Below are 21,827 nucleotides of genomic sequence, written 5' to 3'. Positions count from 1 at the left end.
GATACAATATTATATTAAAAAATACTAAACTATACTATACTAAACTAAACTAAAGAATACTGAAAGGATACTTACAGAAGGCTAAACAGATAATAATGAAACTCGTGACTCCCTCTCCAGAGTCTCGACACAGCTTGACCCTGATTGGCCAATAAGTCAAAACAATTCACATGAGACCAATTAAACAATCACCTGTTGGATAAACAATCTCCAACCACATTCCAAAGCAGCAAAACACAGGAGAAGCAAAGGAGATAATGTTTTCCTTTTTCTCTGTGGCTTCTCAGCTTCCCAGGAGAAAAATCCTGGGTAAAGGGATTTTTTAGAAAATATGGATGTGACAGGTGGGAGGCAAGTGTTTTAGGATTTAGGTTTTACTTCTCATTACCTTACTAGGATTTGGCATATATTTTCTTTAATATTATCTGAGCATTCCTTGTGAAATTACTAGTATTCTTATGACTATGCATTCTGCTAAAAACAAACAAACAAACAAAAAATAACAACCCCCCCCCCAAAAAAAAAAAAGTTATTAATTTCAATTTTCATCCCATGAAACTCTGGTTTTGTAAAAAAAAAGTCTTTGGTAATGATTAACATTTTTATTTACAGTGCAAATCAAATATGCATTTCTGAACAGAAATCTCTAATCCAAAGGACTTTTGCTCTAAACTTACCTTAGACTATCTCTTCCTGTCTCACCAGTTTAATTACCTTGAATATAAATTACAGTATTTTTCCAACAGGGGCATGTTCAAAATTATTACACACAAAGTATTTTTCTTTTCCTACAGTTGTGCTGTTTATCCTTCTGGGTATTTTACTATGTCATTTAAAAGACATCTACACTATTTTGCCCTTTATAACTTCCAAAAAGAAATTGCTACTTGGTATCTTTCTCAGGGCTCTATCTGACAACATAAACACAGTTCAAAACAAATACTACTAAATTTTCAATGTCTATAATAGAATGATTTTTCCATAGATTAAAACCATTAATTTTTCCTGAAAGGATTTGAAATGCGTATAAGGGTTATATTATACTGCCTTTGTGATATAGTATTTTGTAAAATGTAATAGTCTCATTCTGAAGTTTGCTATTGATGTTTGTTTTTTCTTTTAAATTTCATGAGTAATGCAGAATATATTATGCTATGTCAAAATCTCAAACAAGGCTGTCCATGACTGAATTTATTATCTTCCAAAGAGAGGATTGGCAGTGTTTAAAGTACAATCGTCAAGATTTTCTTCCTAATACTTAACAGATTCTAATATATAGTTAATATGCCTTACATCAAATATAGCATTTCAGACAGATGATTACAGACTGATTTTCTGACATTAGATTTGTAGCTGCCTTGCACTGCTGGCAGATCAAGTCTAACTAGAATTCAGTCACTAATTTTACTGGGGGCTGTTGCACATGTTTTACAAACCTCCAGGTTTAGTTAAAGAAACCTCCACAAGAACCTCTAGCTACTTATGTCTGGGTAGTGTATTGCTTTTTTTGAATTATTAATTATATGCTTACATTTTTTGCTGCATATATTTTTCAGGTTAAAAAAATCTGGCTAGTATTCCAGTCAGTTTTCTATGGTTCATCTGGAATTTAAGTGGATTTGCATCAATTATTTGTTTAAAAAAGCATAATAATTAAATTTTCAAAAATATTTACAACAAGAATTTGGAATTTGCTGTTCTTGTCAGCTGAATCCACATAAGAGAGGGAAGATGTAATCTTTGTGCATGCAAATGCAGGGGTTTGCTTATGCAATGACTATGTGCTTGTTTTGCTCTACTAGCTTGTTGGTTGAAATTTTAAAATATTTGAAACCTCATGATGTTCAAGTCTTCCCCAACATCCACTTTTCAGGAGATAATAATTCTGGGTAGAGGGGAATTATTTTTTTTCAAGAGCAACACAGTGATTCTCTTGCTAGGATGCACTTAAAATAAAGTGGTACTAGCTGGTACTAGAAGTTCCATTTAATCTATCTATCCAGCCTCAATACTAATTCCAAGTATTGAGGCTGGATAAATCATATGATATTAACTATGGAGAAAGTCATGCAGTCACTCGCTATGATTGTTCCACAATGTAAAACTGTTCCACAGTGCAAAAAATTAGAGTATATGGGATCCAAAAGTAAATGAACACTTTATCAGTGCATTCCTGGGAATAATACCTGCCAACAACTCTGTTACAGATTATAGCGTCAGAGAGTTACTCAGGAAGTTATTTACTATAAGGAAGTAGTTGTTAATACCTTTCTATCTGTATTCAGAAGTTTTGCTAGGCACAGAGATTTAGAGAGCTTGTCATTCATGACCAAGAAATAAAGGGGACTCCATTTGTATTAGACTCTAGTGACAGAAAAATACACATGGTAATTTTAATTCTTTTGAAAATTGCCACTGATTGCATGAAGGTAAACATTATTTGCCCATTTTTCCCATTCTCATTTGATTTTTCTCCCTAAATTACCTTAAATAATTGCCTATCTTATGTATTTTCAGCTCTACACAACATTTCATTATGTTCATGTCTGCAATTTTTTGAGTTATTCAGTGGTCAGATCAGATTTTATTAATAATGTCTTCCAGTGTCAAATATCATGCTTTTTTATGTTATGTCAATTGTTGTTTTGCTTCTGAACAGCTATATTTCAAGTTCTTGTTTCTGAGTTCATGCATTTTTTTGAAACTGTAGATTAAATAGCTTCATATTTTATTTTGCTCAAATAGTCACAAAATAGATGTACATACTATCTTGAAGAAGGAGGTTGCTACTTAAATATCAGTTCACCGAGGTGATTAACCCTTTAATAGTTTGTATATAGTAAATTGCCCTAACTTTTGCTCTTCTTTATGTATGGAAAAAAAAGTGAATCAGAAAAAGTTTTTATGTAACATAGGAATGTCTTCATTAAAATATTTCCAACATTATCTGTATTTATGTAATAATGAATTCTGAAAGCAGAGGAGTTCTATGAAAAAAAAATAAACTGCTATTTCTTTTCTGGTATTTTCATGTCAAACAGGGCCAGGTCAATCATAAACCCAGGAATGTATTGCAGTCACACATTTCTAGAATAATAGATTAGCCATACAGTTTGGCTAAAGTTCACTAAACTGTTTTGGTATCCTTACAGTTGAGAGCTTGTAAGAGTTGTTATGAAACTGTTACTGATGATGACCTCAGGAGACATAGCCTGCATCTTAACATTTACTATTTTCAGGGTGGGTTGTTTTTGCCATCTGGATGATTATTTTACTATGCAAAAAATTCGATTCCCCCTTTCTTTGGGAAGTACTTAGCATTAACAAGCAGACCTTGAGTTGTTTTTCATTTCTCTTTTTTTTTTTTTGAAAAAGCAAAATTATATAAATGAATTTTAGCTCAAGTGTTCTTTAAAAATACTATTATTCCTTTCTATACAGAGTAGTCACTTATGTGCTGTTGCTGCCCTCAGTATTCTTTTCCAAGACAGTTTTCATATATTTGGTTTTGATGTCTAAAATTACAGGCTGAGGGTGTTTATAGTTAAGTCAATATTTGAGCTATGCAACATAAGCATTTAGAGAAAGGCCAAGTCCTGTGCTTGTGTAACTGTTTCATTGCTGAAAATTACTCAGTAAATGTTGCACTCTTTCATATATTGAAAGAGTCATGCAGTAGTTCACATTTGTGCTATAAGCAAACTCAGTGAACTAAAAGAAGGAAAGAATATTTTCATCTGTTTTCTAAGAGTCTGTTAATATACCGATATTTCTGCATAAAAGAACAAGTTAGTTGTGATTCCCTGTTAATTTTCCACAATTTAATAGCATTAGCTACCTCACCTCCATTTTCTTTTTTTAAACATAATATGGGGTTTTGTACACTATATATTGACTAATATTTATGTTGCTGAGTAATAATCTTACCGTTTGTTTCAATATGTGCTATGTTAATTAACATTTGTTCTTTCTTCTGTTTAGACTTTGACTCTCCCAAAATAATATTTTGACTCTCATCAGTACACACAGGTTTAGACACCTTGGCTTGCTAATTCAGCTACTAAACTATTGAGATAGACTTTGTAACTATACTTTCAAACATCTGTTTCTAAGGCAAGTACATGATTTTGACAATTACAGGTAGACTAACAATGAAAATAGAAAATCACCAACTCATAAAGAGAATAAGTCCTATCTGTAGGATTTCGTTGTGGGAGAGGTTAAGGGATTTGTTCCTTTCTTTCTTAAGAGTCAAAAGAGTATCGAAATAGCTACATGGGAATGGACTTGTTGTGACTGTTGCATTTGGATGTTATCTTTTTCATTTTGAAGTTTCCCTGTCTCAGCACTAATATTTCTGGGATCCACCATGTTGAGACAGTGCTGCTCCATGATCTCTTGTGTCTGATGCAGTCAGGCAAGCTCAGAAATGACCAGTTGTGCCTGTTAGTTGAAGTCCCAGTGTGCTTTACCCAGAAGTCAGTAAGTTTATGTTTGGCAGATGCTCGGTTCACAAGGCAGATAGCTGGCAGAAAAAAATGTAGTTTTTCTCCTAACACATAATCTTCTATGAATGAAAAAGCACCATCATCACACAGTGCACTGTCTGTTACATCCCATAACATACTAGATAATTCCTGCCTTCTCTTTTCTGTGATCTGGGACCATTTTTGTGAGGCCTGTGAAAGGAATGAATTTGAGTGTGGTTTAGCATTAAACAGGGTAAAAGTTAAGTAAGGGTTGAACTGGAGCCAACCATAGCATAAAACCCTTAAAACATAGTTACAAAAGGCCAGCAGACAAAGGACATGTGCAGAGATAGAAAGCAGAATATTCTGTTCCTCGTTGTGGGTGTGACAAACTCTCAGTCCATACTCACCAGTATCATATGGCAGCCCTGTATTTGGTTTTGGTTCAGAACAATAATTAGAAACAACTGGTTTGCAGTGACAGTAATCATCCATTGCCAAGAAGAAGGAAATTCATCATCTCCAGGATTCCTTAAATTGAGACAGGATGTTTTTATGCTCAAGTAAACCACAAGTTATTGGGCTTGACAGTATTCACTTACAATTTAAGGGAAGATGATATGTTCCACTACAGGAATTATTGGTGAAATTTTATGGCCTAGGTTAGACAAAGATCAAACCAGATGATCCTTATGTCTTAAACTCTGTCCTTAAAATTTACAGCTGCTCAAAAAACCCCTTGTAAGCAAAACAATGAAGAGAAAGAGGAGGACTGAAACACCAATCTGAAATGTTTTATCTATAATAAAGCACAATTGTTTCCAAGAACATAGGGCATTTCTCTTTGTTTAGAACTATTACGTCCCCAGACTTGTTCATAGACAGGGCCTAACCAAAAATCTCAACACAAAAAAAAGCAAACTATGAGTTCTCTACTACTTTCTCTTCTGGAAGTTGAAAGAAATATTGCCTACACCTCCGCAGTGTGCATCACTCATGTCAAGCCATGTAGAGATTTACCTGCCTGTGCAATGACTGTCTGTGCAGACAAAGAAATAGTGTCTTCTTACATATAAGAAACTACTTTCAGGATGACTGAGTCACTCAAAGTTGTGAAGTTTCTGTCAGGGCCAGAGAATAAATAGAACTAGGCATGAATCTATCATGATACTAGTGTTAAGGCATTCCCTCCTATCCTAGTTTTTGCCATTCTGTTTCACAGAAATGCTCATCATGGAGCATTTTAAGAGAGGAAGAGAAGAAAACGGGTTCTAGGGAACTAGACTGTCAAAGTCCTGGCACACAGTAAGTCTTTTCTGCTTCCTCTTGCTGGAACTGTGATACTATACAGGACTCAGAGAGTGGGAGTATTCAGTGTGCTACACTTTAAAACAGACAAAAAGAAGATGGAGAGAATAAATGAATACAAAGGGAAGAAATTTACCATATGAAATAAGAGAAGGGAAGCAATTTCTTCCTCTTTTCTGAAACAATGCAAAAGATAGAGAAGGCAAATACCAAAGACAAAAGCTATTAATTCTGTCTTCTGCTTCAGTTTTTAGCTGTACACCTCATCCTTTTTAGAATGAATTGTAAATTTTCAAACAAGTGCAACTTTAACTTTTAATTCTCCATTCACTATTTCTGTTTAGGTTTTGTACATTTCTCCTGCTTGGTTTCAATTTATTAGGGTTAAAATTTGACCTGATTCAGTCTATTTAAAATTTCTTTCATGGTCAGGTTGCTTTAACTTATTCATATAAAACTGTAGCTGCAAAGATGACTTTGCATTTTTTCCTTTATGCATTCACTTTAAGTCATGAAGCACACACACAGGAATGGTGCAATTATGTTTGACTTGAACTTCCAGTTACATAGCTTAGTAAATTCTCAGAAGTTGTTTATAAGGTTATGGAATAAGAGGTATATTACTTGTGCTTGGAGCAATATTCAAAAACATGAGAACACACTGTTACAGTATTGACATATACCCTTTTATATCACATAAGTATTGATCTGCTCTCTTGAGCTTGCACAGAAAAAAGGAAACCTTGTGTCAGAAAAGGAAAATGAGTCCTTAATCTTCTTCATGTTTCCAGAAGTTTACATACCGTGAATCCTACAGATGACCCCACCCCAGAAAACTGTAGGAAAAACATCTTTCTGTCCCTTCTTCCTTTCAGCCCTCTCTACATCACACATTGGTCATGGCTGGAAAAGGATCTAAGGTATTTCTCAGAAGAATAGCATGTGAAAATTTATCCCTGATTAAGAAAAGTGACAGATCAGAAAACATAAAAGATATATGTGACCCAATACCTGGGTATTGTAAAATATTTGAAAAAGTAATATAGGATGAGAAATCTGGGGTATTTGATTATCTCTAGTCACCAAAGCATGGAATTTTAGCAACCCCAAAATCATGGTTTAAGATGCATGATGGGACTGTGGACAATGCACATTAGCCAGGAAAAGGAAAAGATTAAGGACTGATCTCTCAATTTATTTCAACAGAAATATTCCCTCTTACATGGTATTCCTCACTCATGGCTTGCAAAGCATTTTGTGAGAATTATTTCACCAGAAATTACTTAACTGAAACTCATTTAGCATCAATACCTGATCTCACTTTCTTTGCCTTATCTACTGATACTTCTAATATCTGTATTGGAAGAAAAGAGCTTTTCGTTAAAAGAGTCAAAGTGAAGCAAAAGAAAGCAAAAGCTTTTCCATAAAAGTATAACTTTTTTGATCTCAGAAAACAGGTGTTACCAGAGTCTATCCATCTTTAAATTATCTACAGAACTTCATTGGGACAGCAGGTTCAGGTGCCCTGAACTGCAATTCACCCTGGATTGCTCAGGTTTTAACACGTGAAAGACTCAATGCAATGACAGTTCAGTCTCAGAAAGTTCAGTACAATTGTGTTTACTCTAATTGACAAAAGTAAGATGAAGGATCTCATTTAAGGTGTGAGGTCCCAATAAGTAGGAATGCTCCTGTGAATTTTTCTGCTTTAGTTTCAGCAAGGATAACAGCTAATAAAATTCATATCATCCCATATGAGACATCCTCTAATTGCTGCACTCCATCAGTTGTAATGGAAAGTGGATAATTTACTATACAACAAAATTGTTAGATTATTGGAGCAAGTGTGCTTTTTTGATAGCACCCTCCGGAAAGTAATTTTTCAAATGGCCTTTTATTAAATAAACTCTTTTGAAAACAGTCTGCTTTCCTGCAGAACTGTGGATCTCTGAATATACACACCCATGCTGAGAAGCAAATTACATGTAAAAGCAGAAGAACATCTGCAATTTAAGCTCAATTTATTACTTACAGAATAGTTATTTCATAAAGAGTTTTATGACTTTTCTCACTATTTAAATATACCTTTCCTTACCCAACTTGGCAAATGATACACTATTCTTGGGAAAAGAAAAGACCAAAAGAAGAGCTAGGATTGCTACTTTGATAGTCTCTCAAAGCCTAGATGTACTTAGAAACTGTACCATGAAGCCTGAAAAAGTCATGAGACATTGAAAAAAAAGAAAGGTTTGTTCAGGGGTTGTCAGTGAGGAAACATGATTGAACTTCATGTAACTGGCAGGGAACTTGGTACGCTTAGTTCTAAAATAGGCAGGACTCACATTTCAGCAAAGATTATGTTGATTCTTCAAGACATTTCAAGGCTGATACAGCAAATATGGTAATGATTAAATGTTATATGATGCTACAAGCACCAAGAAGCAATTTCTCTGCTATTCTGTGTTAAAGTATCATGTGTTTATACAGGATGCAACATAATGCTCTCCCAGTTTAGGATGCAAGTTGTCCAGAGCAAGTAATTGATGAAATAGTGTAATTTGCAGGCCTATGCTGTGGACCTTTTTCTAAAAATGGAAAATTCTGGTAGCTTCCCCAAACACTTTTTTTTTTTTTTTAAATAATGAGCTCCTTTTCTTTGCAGAGGCTGTTGGGGTTTTTTTAATAAATCTCAGAAAATTTGCATGTGACTTAGAAGTGTAAAATTTTACAGGAACATTGACAGTGAAGTAATTTGTAGCAAACTATTTCTGTCAGGGGAAAGAATTAAGGAGCATAAGGTATTTTATAAATACATCAAAAGAAGAAAGTGCTAGGGAGAAAACTGATCTGGGAATAACTATCCAAAACTAGTTATGGCAATGCAGATTTCTAAGAAAACAACATTTTACAAGGGCGAGAAGAAAAAATGGTAAGATACTGAAATATACTCAGTCTTAAAGTCTGCCTAATCTCCTTAGCTGCTACTCACTTTAGACATATCAATCTCAACTCACAGAAGGAAATTTTTTTAATAAGAAGGTACTGTGCAAAGTTTTACATTACAAAATCTGGGTCAGTTACAATCCAGGCATCCAACAGAGCAGGTCTCCTTTGAACTCTTTGAGAATGGGTTTTGTACCACAAAGAAATGAGTAGAAATAAAGTTGCACCAGTACTGAATTTCCCTCCATACTCTCTTGCTGGTACTAGGATTGGGAGGGGAAGGGAGAAAAGGGCTCTCTCAGCTCACAAGTGGGTGAAAAACTGTGTAATGTGGGTGGCAGTGCCAATGACCAGGAAGAATGTCACTCTCTGCTCTTGTTTCCTTCTAGGGCTCAAGCTGGCATTTCTCCATCTGTGGAGACTTGTACTTGCTCTGTGGCTGGTCACATACCCCAGGTAAGCTGACCACTGAGTATTGATTACGTATGGAATAAAATAACTCTCAGATTTACAGCCGGTTGCTGCTTCCTCATGCGGAAGTCTCTGTTGCCCAAAAATTCTCAGTGTTTACCAACTTTTGTTTTCCAAACACAATAGCAGAGGTTTTGCCAAGAGCACAGGGGTTGTGCAACAGCCTCCCTACTACATTTGTAGTACTGTTGAGCTCTATACTGAAAAGAAACTGTGGGTATTGAGGTAGGAAGAGCATGGAGGATTTACTTTAAATTTTCTGCCTTATGATGCATCATCTGGGGCATGGTCAGGAGTTTCCTGCTGTGGCAACAAATGACATAGAATCTGCTATTGCTTTCAAATATAATAGGTGCTCATGTCATTTGTTAACAACATAGGATCACATCGTGAAACATTTTCAAATCAAAAGCAAGAGAGAAATGTACTAATGTCAGGGTTATTGACACTCGTGACCATGACTTGGGTCTATTAAGCAGTAACTAGGGATATGTTCTGAAAACTTCCCTTCTTATATGCCAGCTGAACAGAAAATCCATGTTTAAGTGCCTGCTGAGGGGACTGAGATCTTTTGCAAGTACATACTGGGACCCATATTGGACCCACAGGAGTGTGGGATAGATTCACAAGCATGGTTTTATGCACACAAAAATAATATGTGGGTGGATGAATACTGGGGAAGATGAATAAGGGGAAAAAAGGTAAAAATGAGAATGTCTGAATTCCATAACATGCATTTTAATTACATCTGACCATTTCAGTGACAGCTTTTAGGAAAGCAGAGCTCTTCTAATGGTTTTCATCTTGAGGGCTTACAATACTGTATGGAACATGTTAATATTACTGTTTCCTAGGTAAATCTAGGCAGAAGAAGAAAATGGAGTTGGCTAGGATCACTTAGTCATTCAGTCAGTGAGAGAATTGAGATTTTTAAAGGGAACACTTAGTTCTATAAGAGTCTTCTTTTCATTATTCTCTGTCCATTCCCATTTAGATGAATGAAAAGATCCTCAGTAATTGCTGCAACCAGCGGTTTTTAACTCTGCCTTCTTTCAGGAAGATTTTCTTCCATCTAACCCAGAGAACACAGTAAATGGCAAATACAACAACACATTTTAGAGATTTCTGAGATTGTATAAAATAGCAAACAACTACTTGTACAGAAACCTAGCATTTCAAAGCTAAAACTTCCTTTTTTTTTAGTAGTAAAATTACTTTATCCATTTAAAAATACAGTGCTGCCTTTCCATTTTGTCAGTGTGCAGATACTGTATATGAAAGAAGATTTATGAATTTTTAAGTAAGATAATAAAAATAGTTCTTCAATTATTAACATCTGGTAGATTTAAATAGTTTCCTATTTTTAAAATATTTTTGTTATATCTGTACAGGGATTATGGAGGCATAATTTTTATTTTAAAATAAACTATTCAAGAAAAGCACTTCAAACCATGCAATTTTACTGAAAAAATTAAGCATGCCAGGGTTAGTTTCCTTTCACAAAATGAATTCACTTCCTTTGACTTCTTCCATTATAATATGCAGGCACCAATCACATTAACACAGTATTTTTCAGCAGGACCTTCCTTTATGTAGTGCAGGTAAAGTTCTTACCACATAATGTACCCATGTTTCAGGTATTATTCTCTAATCTTCCATATATAGCCACCTGCTCTATGCATTGCACACTATGCAGACAATTAGAAAACTTATTCATTCCCTTTCCTTTCATTGTGGGAAGCATCCACGGAATCAAAGACACATAAGATTCGCAAAAACTTACAAATTCCTTTTTAAAAGTCACTCTTGGAAGAGGGGAAGCTGAGGCAGAAGGAGTTTAAGGTCAAATATTTCTCTTAGTATGGCATGTTAAACATGAGTTCAGCACTGGACTCATGGCAGTAATGTACAGTAAAGTCAATGATACAAGGTACATGTTCAAAATCCTGTCCTCCAGTGATTTAATTTACATTTCAATGAGTCTCAGACATTAGGTTGTCAGGAGCAAAAGTGGTCCAGCTAGAGGGGGAGGGAAGGAATGCACAGCACAGGGATGACGTGGGATGGTACTGTTAGAAAGACAGAAGACATATCAAGCTTCCACCTCTGGAATCTCTGTCTGTTTAGGAGTCAAGGAATGCAAGATCACTAATTGCCCCTGAAACATCTATTTCATCATCATGTCAGAACCCCAGATTTTCTTCTCTTTCAGCCAATGGCTTAGATAATTTCCTTATGGTGAGCAACCCAAGGTATTTAATGTGAAAAAAAAATTAACCAAGTCAAATCTATCAAAGCAACTCTATCAATTGTATAGCTAATTTTGGATTAGACATTACAGTGCAGTTAAAAATAATTAGAAAAAGAATAGCAACGAAAACAAAGTCCCACTTGCTTGTCCACTGTGTCCCTAAAGACAGGTCCTGGTTGTCTGCCAGTCAATCGTGCAGTAAATGACACAGTCTCTGCTGGTCCCTAGGCATTTCCTCCTTCCATTTTCTTAGTGACATCCATTCTCTGATCTTTAATAGTGGTTTGTGCGCCCAGCTCCTTGCTGTTTTTCCTCTTTCTTATTCTGCTTTTCTCTGCAGTCTCCCTCACCCTCTATGGTAGGGAAGAAGGCATGCAAGTTGGGAGCAAATAAATAATACAAGCTTTTCTTCAGTCTTGTCAGAACTTCTAAGAATAATAAGGTCTACTTTCTGAAATTTCAGTTCTCTGTACTTTACCTGAGTTTTCCTCCTTGGTTTACAAAAAGTCTCTTGCACTGTTTTTTATTGTTGGTCTCTGATTAGTATACAATTCCTATTCCTCCCCAGAAAAAGTTTAGGTGGCAGTAAGAATTGCACGGTCAAAATGGAACAGTTTCCAAGACCTGCCACTGACTCTGATATTTCACAGGCAAAATAACGTTCTTTTTCTCAAAGGAGTCAGGAGGACAGTGAAAAATTTTTGAAGAAGAAATTGGGGGAAATGAGTTCTGTGATGTGGTTTCCTATTGATACATGTATGGGTCACTCGAGTTGAAATATTTATATCCCTTATTTTAACCAATGGAATAAGAAACAGGTTTCACCAGAAGCAGCTTACCAAAGCTAATGAAATCTCTTCATGGGCAAATCATAGAGGAGAATGAGAAATTTTGCTAATGGCTTTTATGGGCATTTGCCCACAAGAGGAATGAACAATGAGTTTATGGAGCTCAGGACTCTGCTCCAAGCTCCAGAGAAGGTGATGCTGCAAAAGCACAGGCTGTTCCAGCATTACAGTCCATCCTCATGTCCCAGCTTCTCTCTTCCCAGTTCTGCATCTTTTCCACTCATGACTGCTTGTACCAGTCATATTGTCCTTTTCATAATATTTTATCTCCAGCTCCTCAGGCTTGTCTTTTTTAAGGACATTTCTTCATTTTCTCTCAGATTTTCCTTGTAGTCTTCCTTTGGCCACTGGCAGTCTAAGATTTCTTTTCCAGACATTCTCAGTCACATGCCCTGGTTTACCTGTCCCAGTCTTCTTGCCAAGTCAGTCCTCAGTCTTGAAAAGAGCTAAAGAGTTTTGTTTGGATTTTTCCAGAAGAATTCAGCCTGAGGCATCTATGAAGCATACGGAATTTCAGCCTAAATGGTTAAAATCTGGCAACGTTTTATGCAACATGAAAGAAGGGTTTTAATAACAAGCAGCACCACTAGCCAAATCTGTATAAATCCTAATCTGTTTCCCTTTGAAGTCAATGTTAAAAAACCCCAATGGGACCATTAATTTTAAAACTTTAATGAAGTAATCAAGTAAGCACATGCTTAAAGCACTTTTGTGGATTGGACAGCAATTAAAAATGAGAATGTTCTTCAAGTTACTATGAACATGAATGCACTATTTGCATTTACTACTTTCACTTCCGTTTTATGAATGTATCCAATGGAATCTGTAAACTTTCTCCTTGAAATTATTCGTTGAATAATGTGTTCACAGGGGCTGGACTTCCAAGCTCAAGGAAAATGAAGAAAATTGATAAACTGATGTTTCTGCATCATTTCTTTAAGTGTTCCACTACAGCTCTTTGTTGTGGCTGCTTTGGGTAGCAGTATTTCAGTTTGTAAGGATTTTGAGCATGTGTTCAAAGTAGCATGGGAGAGAAGAGCATGATCTTTTCCTTTGTTTTTGTTTATTATTCCAAAGAACATGAAGGATTCTTTCATGTTCTCCTATGGAGTACAATGCTTTGAAATTCTTATGCAGGGTATGTTACAGTCTAGTAGCCTTTGGCAATATGGCCAGGATACAAGACCTCAAAAAAAAAAAAAACCACAAACGTGAAGAAAATAACTGATGAGGCTGGGGGAAAACAAAAAAGGCATAGGCAACATGTCATAAAGTTGTGACATCCAGACTTTTTCAGAGTTCAAAACAATGGAGGAAGAGCTGTGTGTGTCTCATGTATTATGAAGATACAGTCTCCTCTTGATGATAAATTGCTCAAAACCCTACAATCCCCTCTACACATCATATTTCCCAAACTAACTCACAGGTAATATATAATAACAGTGAAAATTTCCCTCTTTTTAATAGAGTTGTGAGATCTCTAGCTGTGCTATCTGTGGAGTTTGGCTATATCCTGAGCCACATCTCATCAGGCTGTTTTGAAGCTTTCCAAATTAAAAAAAAAAAAACCAAACAAAAAAACCCAAAAAAACCCCCCAAAAACGAAACAAAAAACAAACAAACAAAAAAACCCCAAAAAACCCCAACAACAAAAAAAAAAGAACCAAAACCAAATAAAACCAAACAAAAAAAACCCAAATACCATCTTAATTTTGATTCCATCACATTTACCTCAGATATAATTATATAATTATTTTATTTGTGAAAGTTAGGATGTCATAATCAACAGGAGAAATATATTATCTGAGCATGGAAACAGTGCAAGTACTATCTAATATTTTTTTAATTTTTCCCTGCTAGGAAATTCATTTTCTGTGCTTCCTTTTGGAAATAATGAACTGCCTTTATTCTTTATTCTAAAATCCATAGTGATTCTTCTAAGTAGCATAATTTGTAAGTAATTTTCTTTACTGTTCTCTGCTGACATCTTCCAGGTAGATCTTGAAGGTTGAATTACTTGTTTGTGATGTGACTTTCTTTCTGGAAAATACATTAGAAAGATTAGTCTTATTCATATTGGTGTAATTAAAATCATAACTAGATCCAAAGGTATTGCTGCTTTTTGAGTGTCTCAGTTTCTCATTAATCAGAACCCAATTCTCTCCAGAGCTCTCAATAAAATATTGGTTCATTCTTTCCTGCCAAAATAAATTGTTTCCAGGTTAAATTGACCTAACTATAATGCACAAATTGTTACTTCATTTTCTTATTCCAGTTTCTCAAGTATCAGGGTACAAATTGGATTACTACCTACCTTCTCTAAACTGACCAGCTGAGTTCTGATATTTGCGCTTTTTTTTTTAATAGATGTAAATTTCCTTCCTGCTTTTTTTAAGGTCTGTTTTCTCTGTTCTGAGGGGTTTTTTTATTATTATTATTGTCAGTGCTTCCGTATTTCCACAAACAATTGCTCTCTCATTCTGCAATAGGCTTCAAATTATTTTCCTAGCCATGCAGTTGCTCTCCTCATAAGGTATCTGGACAAAGTTGCACAATGTTATTTTCTTCTTTGGAAAGGCCCTGTTGGGATTCAAAAGCGTTCACTTTCAGCCTTGTTCCCAACAGTGTTTAGACAGCCGTAGATTTTCAGCAAGACTTTTCAGTCATCATTTACCTCTGTGGCAGGATTAAATGAAGTAGTTAAAAAAATTCAAACCAAAACCCTAGAGCCATCCCAGTTCATTTCTTTGCTCCCTCCTCTCTCCACCCATGTTTTTTTGCCCTGAAGCTTTTTCCCAGGCATCATGATCTTCTCATATTGCTGTGATTCTGCATATATCTTATCCTGAATAGGAAGAGGCCTGCCTTCCTTACATTTTTATCTTGCAGGGATCATGCTGCCTTCTGATTAAATGATTCATCTTGGAAACAGCATATGGGGGAAACATAAGTGCTTCTTACACCTTTTAAGGGAAGTTTGTCCAAGCAACAGATAAAAACAATCAATTAATTCTCATGGCAATTTTAAATTAAAATCTTTACTTATATTATATTATACAATATTATACAATAACTCAACAAGAAAACATTAATATCAAAATTTAGTAACACAAATGCATGCAAATATGTAGAAATTTGTTTTATATGTAGTGTCCCATTAATTTGCAAGACATTTACTGCAGTGCCAATAGGCAGAGAATACATGCTTTGGGATAGATATTGTGGAGGCACCTTCCCTTTGGCCTGCTGTACATACACATTAGTTGTACATACACATCTAATGAAGCTAACCAGGGTTCTTAAATTCACTTCTCTAGAAGCAAAAGGCCAACATGGCACATATAGATCACACAAAGATTGTATATAATATTAGAATTTTAGAAAGGTAGAAAATAATATAAATCCTCTAGTAAGTTAGTCCATTAAAAAGTATTTATTGCTTGGAAGGACAGAAAACTTGATCTCACAGTAGTACACAACTGAAATTTTTAAGAAAGTAAGGAAACAAAACAAATTTGAAGTCTTCAAAGCCCAGATCCTGAAAGGTATTTAGGGAGTTAAACTCATGGGAATTAGGCCCTAAAATTTATTTAGGCTAACTACTACGGGCTTACATACCCAGCTGCCTCCAGTTTCAATACATATACCTCTAAGAAGCAAGGACTATAAGTTTGTAAGACACATATCTTACATTTCCAAACAGTTTGCAGCCATCTGTACGTAATAAGGTACATGCAGACTCGTCAGACAGGCAGAGCTAGGGAGCACAGGCCAAGACAGAGCATATCCTTTAGAAGCTCCCAACTTTAGCAGGATAACACTGCAAAGATGAGTGCTGAAAACATCAAAGTAATGTCATTCAGGTGAAAACAGAAACACCTGCATAATTTTTCTCTCAATGGGAAGTTGAAGTACATTCAGATTTTAATATGTGTTTAAGCATGTTCCTTATTAGAGATATTTTCCAGTGAAGAAGGAGAAAATATCCCAGGAAAAACAAACAAGGAAAGAAAAAAAAGCCATATAGTTATCTGAGCTTTAAAAATATTTTTTACTTTAAATTTGTAAATTCAGAAGACACTTTAATGATATAATGAAAACTTACTATATAGAGAGGATACAAAATTGGGTCTGGACCTCGTTTGTTCTTGGTTATGTCTCAGGAATAAAAAGGAATACAGACTGAAAAATAAATATATAATTAACATAGAAACATTTTATGAGGTACCATGGGCAGAAAACCAAAGCAAGAAAAAAGAAGGAAGTTTAAAATTCTTCAGTGAGAATAGTGATGGGTTTATACGTGTATTCTGTCCTCGGAGACTGAACCCTTTTCTACCTGTGGAGCCCCTGTACTTCTGTCTACCATAGCCTCTGTTCAGCTGATTTACCTGGAAAGTCTGAGTTTTTTAATATTTTCTATAAGCCAGTCATTGGAAGGTTGTTTAAATATAAATATATGTACACACACATGCACACACATACACACACATATGTACATACACTTCTTAGTCTATTGTTAAATTTAAAAAAAATTGTTGGCAATAAAGCCCTTTATTGTGTGTCAATAAACACAACATAACACCAGTCCTCGGTGTTATATTCTGCTGTTATACTGTGTTCTCAGAAGTTGAAAGAGTTGAAAGGGAGAGGACTATATTAAATGAAAGTGTCACGAATGTGAATATATTAAGAGAAAAGAGAAAACTGCAAAAAAGAAGAAAAAGTTGAAGAAATAAGAAATCTATATCTCAAGAAAAATCAGCTTCCAAATGAAATTCATTTTAGCACGTCATTTAAAATAAAACAGGAATTGGCAATATACATTTAAATGGTTCAATAATGATTTCAATTACTGGCCAAGCAAATTCATAATCTGTCAGTTACTTTTCTTGACATATACCTAAAAATCACCCTTAGAGTTCATTATTTCACAGTAAGGTTAAAGTGATGTTAAACATCATCCTGACTTTACATTTTGATATGAATATTTATACTGTTTCCATACAATATTTCTTATATATGAAAGTTAGAGTTTTGTGGTACCCTAAAATATGCAGTCTCAACTTAAGAACAGCATCATGTGATTCTACTTTTCTTGAGTTATCATTATAACATTATAAATGTAAGTTTTGACTGCAGTAACTAAAACAAAAATAAAAAAATCCTGGTTTAGAACTGTGTTTTCAGCTCTCTTACAGCTGAAGAATTCCTGGAAAGTCAGTAGATTAAATTCAGATCACTCTGGCATTGTTTTGCCCTTCCTGTGACATTCATGTGTAAACGAGTGAGAAGTAGCACATGCAATTTCCTGATGTTGGATTACAAGATACCTATTGTCTGTACAAATATGGAGAAATACAGTCAATACTTCCTCTTCTAGAAAAGTTTGTGTAAATATATATATTAATATATTATACAATATATAGCATGTATAATAAATATTATGTATGTACATTTCTTAATATGTGAATAAAATGTTGTTGCTGTTATTATGAATTATTACTATTGATGAGGTGTTGTATATGTGGCCTTTTCCATGGGACAAAGCAGCCTGGGTGCAGCCCCCTTGGTGCTTTCTGGCTTTCCTGTATCAGCTGTAAACTGATGGGCTCTGGGGAGATGCTCAGAGCTGGGGAACTGCAGCACTCTGAGTGAGCTGGGAGCTCTCCAGCCTTTGCAAACTCTCCTCCTTGAAGATTAATATTTTTCAGGAGCCCTTGAGGAAATCTGCCAAAAATTATTGTTGTTAAAACTCTGTCCAACCTTAGTAACTCTCTGGAATATTTCAATCAGATCTCAGTCCAGATATCAGGGAAAGGAGCTTCCTTTGATTAACAATGGTTGGACTTTACATAATCTACAGCAGGAAACTCCATCCTTTATTTCAACACACAAGTAAACAGAGCAGCAGCTGCTGTTATCAGCAGCTCATGGGGCTAACTTTTCAACAGTCTTTTAACCCAAAATTTTCCAAACAAATCTTCAGTCACACAGAAATAATAAGGAAAATAGTGCTGTGAGAAAAAGTTTGATGTCACCAAAAGGAAAATCAATAAAATTACTGGTTTCTGCTCTGTTTTAAAATTTTTTCAGCCCCTATAACATGGATGGTTAGTAGTTATACTCTGTGGACTGTGGACTAGCTTGTGTTCATTAATTGCATTTTGAGAAGTATGTGTGTTTTAGGATATTTTCTGATTACAAAGTCTAGCTCTTCTAAACAGCCTGATTCTTGGATAAGGTTCTTCCAACCATAGTGCTCTATCATCCTGCAATGAGCTGCATTTCACCAATCAGCTTTATTGTCCTTACAAGTTCTTTTTCAAGTTTCAATGCAATAATTGTCTTCTCTTAGTTCTACACTTTTAGTGACTGTTCTTTCAAGAGATATTTTATTAGTAATGTGCTGTGTGAAAATTATCTCCAAGTGAAATAACCAGGAAAAAGGATGATAATACTTAGTGTGTTTGTACATTTAACTATTGCAAAGTCCATTTAGTTTTAGGTCTAACATGCAATATTTATTTCACGCTAGTGTGGAACGGTACTCGGGAGCTCACAACACAGTCAAAGATGAAAATCAGTAGGAACTAGACATGCTAAAGCCAGTTGAAATGGAATGCCAGTTGAAATGGAAGCCAGTCAAAATGTGTGTTAGGGAGAAGCTGTTTGGAGTCACTGGACAAGAAAGCTTACAGGTAACACTGCAAAACAACTTAGGTAAAGAGCAATGGACAGTGTAATTTATCCTTTTCTACACTTAGTAAGTAAAATGTACAAGTTTTATTCTGCAATCTTTTGATTACCAGAAAAACAAATAGAGAAAAAAAGAAGTAGCATGGCTGTCTGCCTCTAATTTCAAAATTTATTACAAGCTGGTTACAGATGGGAAGATTCAAATCACAAAGCACTGGAGAACAACCACAGGAAAAATGCCTGCCATTAGCAAAATGTTTCAGTTTGAGTTCCAGCTGCAAACTGTTTTCATGGAAAAATGTCCACACACATTTGAAGAAGCAGCCATGCAGAAACTTAAAATCCTTTGTAGGTCCTACTAATTATTGCTAATTATTTTAAAGGGAAAGGCCTTCCCTAACAGAAACACCGAAAAGCTACCTTAATGTTCAAGAATAGAGGAATTCTTCAGTTAGTGCTGAGGAGAATGGGATTAATGAGACTAATGGTCCATGCACAGATGCTAATTTCTTGCTGCCAGCGGCCAAACTGATTTCAGCTGTAGCATTCCTCCACTGGGTGATCCTGGCCCAAAGCCCAGCAAACAGCCAGGGACCAACTCCACTGGCCTCTCACGCCAAAAAGAGCCTTCAGATCGAATTCTTTCTGCTATGGCCCAGGGGTGTGCTAGAGAAAGCTAGGAGCTGTTAATATTCTGCAGCCTGGCCTTAGTGAGTTGTGGAAGGTAAATGGATTATGGACAGTCAGTCAGTTTGACTTCAGACCTGACAGCAAAGACACAGTGACTTCATCCTTCTCCCAGTCATTGCTGCATAGCTTTCATGTGTCCTTACTCACAGTTCAGGTGCAGGAATTAAATATCACAAGAGCCCCGAGGCTCTTCTGTGAAACTTTTCCAGGAGTGAATTTCTTTTGGTGTCTCAGAATTTGTTCCTGTCACAGAGTAGAGGCTGATTTAGGATTTAAATGAAGTCTGCAAGATGTCAGTAGCGGCTTTGCCCTTTGGCTTCTCTGTTCAAGTAAAAATTCACAGGCTGTACAGAGCCTGGCACAATGCTGAAATTTTTCTGCCTGTTGTTGCTTTCCATTTCATTTTCATTTTCTAAAAATAGCTTCCTATACAGAAGAAAAAAAAAGCAGAAATAATATTTTAAAATCTCACTCATAATTGTGTGTTAAAAAGAATACAGTAGATGTTGCATCACATAAATGGGCAACGATTACTCTTTTTACAATGGATTATTAACAAAATTAATCTTAATATTCTATATTTCTGCTTTTTTCTCTATTTATCATAGTTCAGAGATAGCAGGCATTATTTTATCAAGGCATAATATTCTAAATTACCTACAAATTAATGACTACTCTTATTCTAGTAAATCTCCTGGGTTTATGGTTTTGGGGCATTTTGTGACCCTGCCTGTCCAGTCCCCTTTGGATGATGAGTTCCTCACCTGTCAGTTTTGCTGAAAACAGGACATGCTCATCCTGCTATTATACAGCAATAATGATCTGTCTGTCCATTCCAGGCAGAAAGGAAAGTAATGCTGTTTTCTTCTAAGATGGCAATCTACATTCTGTGTGACAGCAAAATAGTAATGGAAGACAAAAAAAAAACAACACCAATCCTCTTGCAAGTCCATGGGGATTAACTAGGAGAATGCAGGGGTTTTTATAAAAAAACCCCAAACACCTCTTTTATTGGATCTCCCAGGAGTTGTAGCACTATTCATCTTTGAGGCTAATGAAGTTCCCTTGTGAATCATGCTGTTTGAACTATGTGGGGCATATCTTGATTAGCATATGTTTCTTCTAAAAATATATTTTGAAACCCCTGGAACTTGCCATTTGTTTGAAAGTTGTACTAGACTTTCAACCTTGCATCACTGATTATAGGACAAAAATTTTACTTTTAATCTTTATGGAAGGACATCTGGCTTTGTCTGCAATTCCTCTCCCCAGTGAAAATTTAGCCCAATAATTCCCTCCAGAACACAAAAAACGCAAGGTTTTTCAATGTGAAAGTGAAATAGAAAACTTTGAGCTAATGCTTACTTTAATATAGTCTAATTTAGGAATTCCCAGGGAGCTGAAATTTTAACCAGAATTCTCAGTTTATGTTTTTGGTTTTATTTTTTTTTATATTCAAGTCTCTTTCTTAAGGTATTTCTGGTCCTGTCTTTAAGGACATAGGGGTTACAATGTCAGCCCTGGGATAAAAAGGGTATCATCCTTGAACAATGCCAGATCTTGTTCTTACAGATTTTCTGTGTGTGTCGTCTATACCCCATCACTATTTGAACACCAGACTCAAATGGACAGCTAGGTGTATGTTATGCCTAACACTACATGCTTACTTTAGGATTTCAAAGCACCCTGATTTCAAAGCATCCCGATTTTCAAAACACCCTGATTTTCCTGATTTGTGAGCTCCATTCCTAATTATCATGAAATCTGTAGAGCCACTGAAAATGTGACTACCTATACTTCTCCCCAGAAAGATCTTCAGCTTGATTTCCACTGGTTCAGAACAACTGTGTTCTGGTCACTGATCATCCCTGGCAGAGGAGCCATTCCCAGGAAAGCACACAGTGGTTACCCTGGAGGTGGCTCAGTGAAGGCAGCTCCCAGGGTTGCTGCCAGTGAAAGATGTGTATGTCACAACTGAACATGTTCTATCTCCCTTTAGCAACCTGACCTGCCTTTATTCAACAGCCAAGGTGAGGCAAGAATGTAAACACAGAAGGCATTGTCTCTTGACATGACTAATCTTCCTTTTGTCCTGATCTAAACAGCTTTTCACTGTACCTGGTGCATCTTTTCCATGCCCTGAAAAAG

The 21,827-nt window shown here is 35.7% G+C and overlaps 2 long non-coding RNA genes across 5 annotated transcripts; one reads left to right on the top strand and one right to left on the bottom strand.

The window, feature by feature from the left end:
• The first annotated feature begins 223 nt into the window (after nt 1-223).
• On the top strand, nt 224-10,377 carry LOC135300314 (uncharacterized). Its single transcript, XR_010362173.1, has 3 exons — nt 224-344; nt 9,110-9,176; nt 10,186-10,377. It is a non-coding gene; the product is annotated as an uncharacterized LOC135300314 (long non-coding RNA).
• Nucleotides 10,378-14,188: 3,811 nt separating this feature from the next.
• On the bottom strand, nt 14,189-21,614 carry LOC135301347 (uncharacterized). Of its 4 annotated transcripts, none has more exons than XR_010363103.1 (7): nt 21,471-21,614; nt 20,444-20,566; nt 19,827-20,105; nt 16,396-16,472; nt 15,982-16,125; nt 14,605-14,966; nt 14,189-14,330 (listed from the first exon to the last, which is right to left on the bottom strand). It is a non-coding gene; the product is annotated as an uncharacterized LOC135301347 (long non-coding RNA). The 4 variants fall into 4 exon arrangements; XR_010363104.1 differs by having other exon boundaries at nt 14,605-14,870; XR_010363106.1 differs by having other exon boundaries at nt 14,605-14,827.
• Nucleotides 21,615-21,827: the final 213 nt, after the last annotated feature.

Source organism: Passer domesticus, chromosome 5 (assembly GCF_036417665.1).
Source record: "Passer domesticus isolate bPasDom1 chromosome 5, bPasDom1.hap1, whole genome shotgun sequence".
Lineage (NCBI taxonomy): Eukaryota > Metazoa > Chordata > Aves > Passeriformes > Passeridae > Passer > Passer domesticus.
This window is presented reverse-complemented; position numbering and strand designations above follow the sequence as displayed.